Here is a 9,657-nt window from a genome sequence, read left to right on the forward strand (position 1 = left end):
TAGAATACATCTTAACCTCTAAACAGAAACATTGATTTGTGAGACCACTGTTGTCGCAGTATGTTACAATGTGGCAGAACTGTTCAAGCTTTGTCTTGCCCTTTCATTGTACCTTATTATCAATCACATGCCTACATTATGCACATGTTACTGTTCAGTATGTGACTGTTTCAGCAGGGATGCACAACCTTTCCTGAAGAAGGGCCAGGTTAGGATTAAGTTTACTGACCAGGATGCTCTGGACCATTTTAGAACCCTCTTTGTTGACACAAGGAGTCAAATTACTTTAGCCATAGGCAGTGTTGATAATCATGGAAAGTTATAACTTGACACAGTTTGAAATAATTAAATCCAAAAGGTTTTAGTGCAATTGGCTTCCTTTTAGTTGTATGACTCTATTCTAGCTATTAATTTTCTTGATCCAACATTCTTAATAATTAAAAACTTTTTCTATTGTTAGTCTATGGAAAGACTTTGTTGTAATTAATTTGTTGTTATAGCTTTTGTGCATTCCTTTTTGAACTCTGATTGGTATTTTCTAGTTTGAATGACATTAGGTTGACAAATAAGCATCTTTTCAGAAAAGATTGATTCAAATTCAACTATACCAATCAGAAACTAGAATGTAAACAAATGCTAAAAAATTGTTATTTTCATGGTTTTTCAGTGCTGTTTTCACTTATTTTTATGTTATTTGATGCTATTTAGACGAATGACCAGGAGAGGGGAGGTCCCAGATTGTGCACATGCTACATCAGTATGTGTTTAGCACTCACTCTGCTAGCATCTTAGTGTCACTTTTGATCAAACATTTTTCCAAACTTGAGTTCACACATGTCTTTTTTTACTAACAAAATTGGTCTTGAATAACAATAACTTTGTTTATACCTTACCCTGTGTTTATATTATGAATGAATCTCATGTAGTACATTACTATTTGAAAATAATTTTTATGTAAATATAATAAATTTAAAAGTAACAAGAATAAAGTGAAAATTATAGTTTTATAAAAAAAAAATATCACATTAATACCTATGAAATTCAAAACACCAATCTCCTGATTAAGAAAGTGGCATGCACCCACAGAGCAACCAACCACTATATAAATGGTAAAAATTCTGAAGGTTTTAAATGACTGTACAATTTTCAGCTTCAGTTTTCTCACTTAATTTTGAGTAGTGCACCTTACTGCTTGGTGCAAGTCAATTGTTGGGATGCACTATATCCTTACTGAGCTTGATCAAAATCAGTGATTCCAATGTCATGCCATCCTCTTGTTAGTATTTTTTAAATTTAAATAGTTTAAATACAGAAATTTACCATAATTCCACAAAATATTACATCTTTTAAGCTTTCATTATTATTTAAATTTTATATTTTATTAAAATTTAAAATTATTGGACTTTCTTCTTGATACCCTTAACCACCTGTTCAAGTGCTGAAAGTCAAACAATAGCCCCTGCCAGCTTTTTTCATTTTATATAACAGGTGGCCAACAAGTCGATCGCCAAGCCAAGTTTGGTTGATTGCTTGCGATGTCTTGACTTAATATATTATATTTGTAATCAAACGCAACAGTATGCATGCAGTTATGACTCGACTCATAAGCAGTGCACCTTGTACTGAAAAACAGTGTATAAACATAGTAGATATTTCACACCTCCCCCTCCCCACTTAGACTATACCTATGACAACAAGTCAACTGCAACACATTTTTAAAATAAAAAGTAGATCTTATGTACAGAAAAGTTGGACAGCCCTGTTATATAACATATGTACAGTACATAAAAGTTGGAAACAATTAAAAATTATTAAAATATATTATATTGAAATGCTAAAGTTTTATGACATAAGGATAGTATTCATATTGGTAAATATTTACTACATGCTTTTATACACAGTAGAAACTTAATTATCTGAAACAGTAAAAACAAACCAGAACATACAACATTGTACAGAACATACTATAGAATAGTAAGTACTGTACAATACACAGAGACCAAACTCTCATGTAACTGGGAATCATTACTTGTTGATTGTAGTGCTGCAAAATATGCCATACATTGAAGAGGTGTGGCCGAAGTTTTCAACACAAAAATGAGTATGTCGGACATTCAGTGTCACCTTCCTGCAAGCCTAGAAGTTTGACAATGGCGTTTGGACATGATTCCACTGATGTTCCAAATGCCATTGTCAAACTTCTAGGCTTACAGGAAGGTGGTGCTGAACAACTGACATACACATTTTGCATTGAAAACTTCAGCCACAACCTCTCTATTATATTAAATTTTGAGTACATTAACTTACTTTCAAATATAATAATTGCAGTACAGTATTTATTGTTATGAAATTTTAATGTACTCAAAATGCAAACACAAATGAGTTTCTGGATTACAATGGTACTTTGTAGTTCAAACAACTAACTTCGAACATTTCAGAGTTCAAATGTCAAATTTGACAAAAATTTGTGTGTGTTTAAAAGATGCTCCAAAGTTCAAACTGCGCATGGAATGAAAAATACACTGGAAGCATAAAATAAGCTTCTAAATAAAGAATATAATCTCAAATTAGCAATAATGTGTCAAAATTTGTAACTTATAATTAAATCACACATCTATGTTAAGTAAGGACAACTGTTAAAAATACACAAAAACTTTCTGTTCAACCCAATATAACCTTTACCTATTAATCATGGCATCAGAGAAGTGTATGGAAGCAATGAAATCTAACTAGTATGAAAAAGGCGTGAAAAAAATACTTATTGTGAAGCATGAAAGCGGTAGATGTATGGCAAATCTGGCAGACATGTTTAAGATGCCAAAGTCAACAGTGTGTGCACTGTTGACTTTGGCATCATTCAACTTTAATAAATGCAATTTTCATTTTATTGTATATTATGTATGTATTTTATTTATTCTTTTTGTGTTCTAATTTATTATTAGGGCATTTAACTGTTATTTTTGCCCTAAATTGTGTGTATTTGCCATTTTAAGTATAATCAAAATGGGTATTGTTTGAGGTCTGGGAATGGATTAATTTGCTTTTCATTATTTCTAATGGAAAAAATTGCTTCAAACTTTGAGTGATTCAGAGTTTGAACAGCCTTTTGGAATGAATTACATTCAAAGTATGAGGTACCACTGTATCTAAAATTTTGTTTATCCAAAAACCCTTGGTCTCAAAGTTCAGATAATCAAGATTCGACTGTATTTGAACCTTTTATATTTAGACTTAATTTGCTGAAAGTAAACTTAAAAATTTAAATCCTTGACAAGTTTTATTTATTTATAATTTAAATTGCATTTCTGATCTCTTATGAACAGCAGAAGAATTTTTAACTAATTTTGTTGGATCTCCCTGCTCAATTCATGTCAGTGATTGTAAATATACATTTTATTGACTGGTAAATTTCAAATGTAAATATTTACAACTCGAATTTAAAAGTTAACATTTCAAAATTTAAATTTTTATGCTATCAGAAAAAAATCAGAAAAGCAAAATCAAGAATTCAGATCAGAAAAAATTTCATTGACTAGGTGTATTCTATAAAGAAAGAGTGACTCCTATTATATTCTTTTCTGAACACTGGCTGAACATTTGCAACCTTTCGTTTATGCTGGACTAGGCCAAGCCATCTACCATCTCATTAACTATATTTTTACAACTGTACTCTACACTTGTTTGCTTGTGCAACACTTTATAGCTTGTTTTTATTGTCTGTATTATTATATTTTATTTCTATTAGAAAATAAAAATGTTTTCAACCTAATTTAATAGGTCTCCATCAGTTGAATATTTGTGAAAATAATAATATAAAATAATAAATGATGTAATAAATAAATATCATAAAACTTTTAACAATAAAACATACAAAATCAAAAATTAACAAAGTAACTCACACACAAGTTTCAGAAGAAATATTTAACAGATGAAAGTATTTGATTGATATAATCATTTTAAGAGTCAAACAGCTTATTAATTTGATGCTATCCAATTAATATCCAGTAATAGATTAATTCTTGCTAACGTACAAATTATTTCCCATGAATTTGCTAAGGAAACATGTAAAGCATCGACACTATTGCTCATGAATATCTGCAATTCCAAAGTTTAAGTTGAAGACAGTAAACATTACTACTGCATTATTTTATTTTGACCAGTTGTGTATTTTCAAGCAGTATTTTAATGCAAAATGCCAAAATTGTTAGATCAAAATCATCATATGAAAAAATTTGAATCCATATAACATCAGTTGCTTTGAACAATCATGTGATATGCATATTTGCTAAAATTTAATAGTAAAGTGTTAACATGTAATTGTTTCTTATCCATAAATGTCCAGAGAATGTTCATGTATTTTCCATTATAGTAGCACCACCATCACACTGCCAGAACTATGGTACTGTAGAACTGTAGAATTGAGAATATAATTGATTTTGAAATGACTAATGGAAATTTGTTCATAACATCCACTTATTTAGTAATCATAAGGGTTTTCATATATTAAATTATAGAGTATTTTCAATCATTCTTACAAAAATTTAAATTTTCTTCTAATGTAAAGAAAAAAATGCATACTACATGCATGGTGGAGAAATATCTTTTAAAACTGATAAAAATTTAAAGTAAAATTAAGAAAACTTAAATCGTTTCTCAGAAGATTATTGGCTTCTAAAGTTCTACTAATAACAGACTGTTATTGTCTATCACAAAATATCTATATCACTGTTTAATTCATAAAGTAGTCCAAAATATTCACAGAATATCAAAGTCTAATGCAAAATTTTCAGATTTTTGCATAGAATTCTCTACAAACTTGTATTTTCTAATTTATTTCTATCAATTAATACTATAAAATTGTGGAATAATGACAAGAGAAAATGCCACCTTTGGAATATCCAACTATATTTGAATTTCTTATTAAAAGTAAAGACTATGATTACTAAAAAATGCTTAATTATAGGCATCTTGATTCAATTAGTTTTCAAGTGGTAAAGTAGGTGAAATTTTAATTAATATATTGTCACGAAACATATGTGTCCTTAAGACAAATCCTATCTGCAAGTAATCATTCCGTATGGACATGTATGTCTAATGATGACAAAGTTATTTATCTAGCTGAATGTACAAGCATGGTTGACCCATTCTCTTCTTAAATTTTCATCACATGGAAATGAATGTACTGAAATGGTTGAATATATGAACAATTTCAATGCATCATGTTTTCATATACATTGCATACAGCTTCAAACCATTTATAAAAAAACTGTCTGGCTATTATAGCAGCCAACCACTGCACGATATCTATTTGAACTGGTTTTATAAGGCATGTCACCAATGAAAAACTAAAAATTGCAAACGTACACTAATAACTAGGAGTATCTTAATGGTTGCCAAAAACCTATGCCCTCAAGTGCACATTTTTTACATCATTTCTGTATCCACAAGTTTCCAGAATGTTTTTGAATGCATATTGAAAAACACATTCTGGAAACTTGTGGATACAGAAATGATATAAAAATATTACGATTCATAATGTAACTATTTTTACTGTTTATTGATGGTTATCAGTTATCAATTGTAATAAGCCATTTTTCCTTGAAAAAAAATCTGTATAAACAAAAGTGAATTCTTTGTAGCCTGAGAGATAGTAGGGGAGGATTGGAGGGGAACCATGGATATAACAGTCAGTCTCACATAGTTTTATTCAATGGAGACCGTTTTCTGGAGTCTTGGAATTTTTTCTAAAATAATGAGCACTTCCATCAAAAAAAGAAAGCTTTTAAATATCCAGGCTTGCAAAATAGTATGCAATGTGCATAGATTTACAAATAAAGAGAAAACTGCATGAAGGAATTAAACAATCTTGCAAAACAAGTCTTGATGGCAACAGAAATGACTGTTTATTCAATTTTAGAAGATAGAATCCAGGAAAGGTTGAAAACTCCTGGGAAAAAAAACCATATGCATCTCTGGTAATGGGCTTGGTTGAGTTCAATTTATCTGTTGTTCACAGGACAGTTCACAAAATTATGCACAAAAGGTTCTGCCAATATTTTTGCAAGCACTTTGATAAAAAATTAATTTCTGGAAAATTGTAACTTGAAGCCGGTCTTAGACCAAAAGCATTTGATTTTTCTGAACTTTCATCAGTCTACTGGGAGAATTAAGGTTAGTGTTTTATTTGAAAAAATTAATTTTTATGGTCAAGAAAGTTCCCTTTCACAAGTCTTGCAAAAGCTAGGTTTTAGGTGGAATAAGCTGAATGGAAAATTTCTGTGAAAAACTGCACTATTGAGTTTATTACAACTTTTATAGAACAAAGTGTGAGAGCTTTATTGCAACAAACTATTTCCCAAGTCACATCACAAAATTGGAAAAATTGTGTAAAGCACAATAAAAATATTAATTCAAAAAATTTTGAAAAACAGACAGCATCATGGATTGGGTATTGGAAGTCGTCAGAAAGGAAAATACTTATCAACCTGGCTGAGACAGTTCCTCTAATGAAGATCCTGCTAATGACAGTTAGACTGGGAAGAAGTGTCACTCCAATTCAAAACTAAAAAGTTCGAATTTAAAATTATTCATAGTTTTTCTCTACATGTCTATGCTATCATTAAAAATGGCCCTTTCCAGGGTTACAAGGATGCCACAAAGGATAGTATTATTTCAATATTAAAAAGACAGTGTCATAACCAACAGCAAAATTAAACTGTCATCTGCATCTGAAAACCAAACTGACAACTTGGGCTAAAGTCCTCAAACCTAGCTCTTTTTCTCTAAAAAACATTAATAAGATTACTGAAGAATACAAATTTTTACATTTGCAAATATATCATTTCACATTCACCAGTGACAAACCATAAAAGTCTTCACTTACAGAGATGACTTTTCACTTGAGGTGAATTAACTGTTGCTTAATGAGCAAAGGAATAATTTATCCTAAATACTAGATCATGCATAAAGAAGGAAGATGAGAAAAGAATAGATGATGAAATATTGCAGGTCAAAACTGGAGTTCAAGATGTTACAATTTTGAAAGAAAATTTTCCTGGTAAAATTTACCTCAAAAAGTAATATTCAGGAAATTCAAGAAGTCTGGTGAAAATTTAATTAACTGGAAAGTATAGGCCATCTTTATCTTGCAAAAAAAATTGTGTAATTTGTGATGAAACACGAAGTCAGTTTAGTCATGTAATTGTTTAATTTAGCAACATATTTAAACATGATTATAAAAACTTAAGAAAAAATTTTATCGTTATTTATAGACTGGGCTGCTTTTAATCAATGCGAAGATTACATAAAATATTAAATTGCACACAAAATTTGAAAATATCTAAATTACTAGTTCTCTGTTCTAATCAGCAATATATCATCAGTAAGAAACAAAAAATGTTTTTGTTGTTCATTCAATATATATATGCACATTGCATACTATTTCATGAACCCGACTATTTAAAGGCTTTCCTCTTTCGATAAAAGCACTCATTATTTCAAAAAAAAATCCCAAGACTCCAGAAAAGTCTTCATTAAAGTAAAAATATGTGAGACTGACTGTTAAATCCATAAATCATCTCCTCTGACCTTCCTCTGTTTTTCCAATTATTCACAAATTTATCAGCAAAATTACCATGTAATTATCCCATCCCATCCCGTCACCATATCTCCCCTAAAATAGGAAAAGTTGGTATTGACCAAGTGCAATCAAAATATATGAATAAACCATCAAAATGTTTACATAACGACTAGTAAATAAGCTTACAAAAAACAAATTCATATGCCTTTAATATCACCAAGAAAGTCAACATACACAATCCCTCAATCCTCTCCCCTCCATTGATATATTTTTTGCAACTCCCTCACACCTCAAACTGTACACTTAATGAATGGCCCTACCTAAATAGACACAACTGCTGTAAATAATTGGGCCAAAATTTGGAAATATTAAGAATTACGAATGAATTTGACACTAGAAGCAGGGACACTACCCAGACCTAAGGTTCGATCTCCTCTTCCAGTATATATAATTATATATACTGTTATACTTCTCTTTTGTTTAGGCCCTACCTAAACAAATGAGACTTTCCTATCTACAGTACAAAATTCTAAAGTTATTAATTAACTTGAGATGCAATTCATAACATATTTCACCTACTGCTTTATTCAGTATAATCATTCTAAATAGACATAACAAAATTTTTTTTCTACTCATTTCAAGCTACTTGAACAATAAAGTATCTGATATTAAAATAATTCTACATTAATGACTTAGATCTCTCTCAAAACAACAGAGTAAATTATAACAATTTCAATAAATTTCTACTCACTTTCAGACTTTATGAATAAAAATTCAGCATAAGAAATCTGGAACCTATTAATCAGAATATTTATCACTACTCTCTTTCAATATAGATGGCCAAATATTGAATTTTACGTATTTTGTTTATATTCAGAAATCACCCAGTACAACAGATTTTTCGTTAAATGTCCCAACGTCAATTCAGCTGCTATAAAACCGCAGCTTGTTATATTTCTAAACAAGATTTATAAGTTTTTCCTTATTCAAATTCTCAAGTGAATGAAATGAATAAAGAAAAATATAAATATGATAGTATTACCATATAGAAACCCAATTTATTAATTAAAGCCTTAGATTTGATACTTTTTACTGTATTAAATGAAATGAGCACAAGCAATACATTAACTGACAACAATGACTATTAATTATGTCATTAACAAAACAATTGACTGAATAAGGGAGAAATATCATATTACATTATAACTACCTCCTACATTTATTACATACACATTTTATGGAAGATGGCTGCTTTTGGCAATGGCTGACATGCAGCACATTTAAGCACATTTATCCTATCAAATATGCCAAGTAGTATTTATATATATATATATATATATATAAACAAGAAAAACTTTTTGTTAATTTATTTCAAATATATTACATTATATTATTTTCCTCCTTACGAAGAAGCACGTTTCTAAATTGACCCGCTTTCCGATTCGCTAAAATTCGGTAATATAAATGTCGTAACAGTCGGAAATGGAAATGTATGTATTATATTAAACAATGCAGTTTGAAACGAGATCATTAACTTACTTTCTAAACATTCGAATAAAACTTATAATCTTCCCATCTCCGTCATTTAAGATTGTCTGAATAGACGACAATCTCGCACAAAAACGGGCATTAACAGATGGCGCTACAAACCAAATAATAAATTTAATGTATGTAATATATTTAATGTCAGTTATCTTTTATGAATAATATTTAATAAAATATTTTTTACTTTGCATTAATAATACATAATTACGATCCAATTTAAACTCGTAGATTATTTGTCAAAATATGAAAACATGAACTATAGATTATGTTAATACTTTATTTACATGGAAGTGGAGAATAAAATAATGTGCAAATGAATTTATAAAGTATATTAGGTTTTCCCCCCCCTGATTAATTTTTTTCTTTTGGCCACCTTGACCCCTCGGCCATCCGCGCGTAGACTAATTTCAAATACGTCAAATTTTGGAATGAGTTTAATTGAAAACTATTCTTCAAATAGTAAATAATCCATTCTAACTGACCTATGTGCTTTGTAGTAAACTGGTAGAGTATTTAAAAACAAACCAAAAGTA

At 29.7% G+C, this 9,657-nt stretch overlaps 1 protein-coding gene across 3 annotated transcripts in view; it reads right to left on the reverse strand.

The window, feature by feature from the left end:
• Window positions 1-9,254, reverse strand: part of LOC136978959 (DET1- and DDB1-associated protein 1) — a 29,182-nt gene extending 19,928 nt beyond the window's left edge. Inside the window, exon 1 of one of the 3 annotated variants that reach the window (XM_067274809.1) lies at window positions 9,119-9,254. The gene's annotated coding sequence lies outside the window, so the exon portion shown is untranslated. Of the gene's footprint in view, window positions 1-8,778; window positions 8,843-9,118 lie in introns of those variants that run through there. The other 2 variants (XM_067274810.1, XM_067274811.1) reach the window with 2 other exon arrangements.
• Window positions 9,255-9,657: the final 403 nt, after the last annotated feature.

This window comes from Centruroides vittatus, unplaced genomic scaffold (genome assembly GCF_030686945.1).
Source record: "Centruroides vittatus isolate TY-2023 unplaced genomic scaffold, ASM3068694v2 contig_564, whole genome shotgun sequence".
NCBI classification, from domain to species: Eukaryota; Metazoa; Arthropoda; class Arachnida; order Scorpiones; family Buthidae; genus Centruroides; species Centruroides vittatus.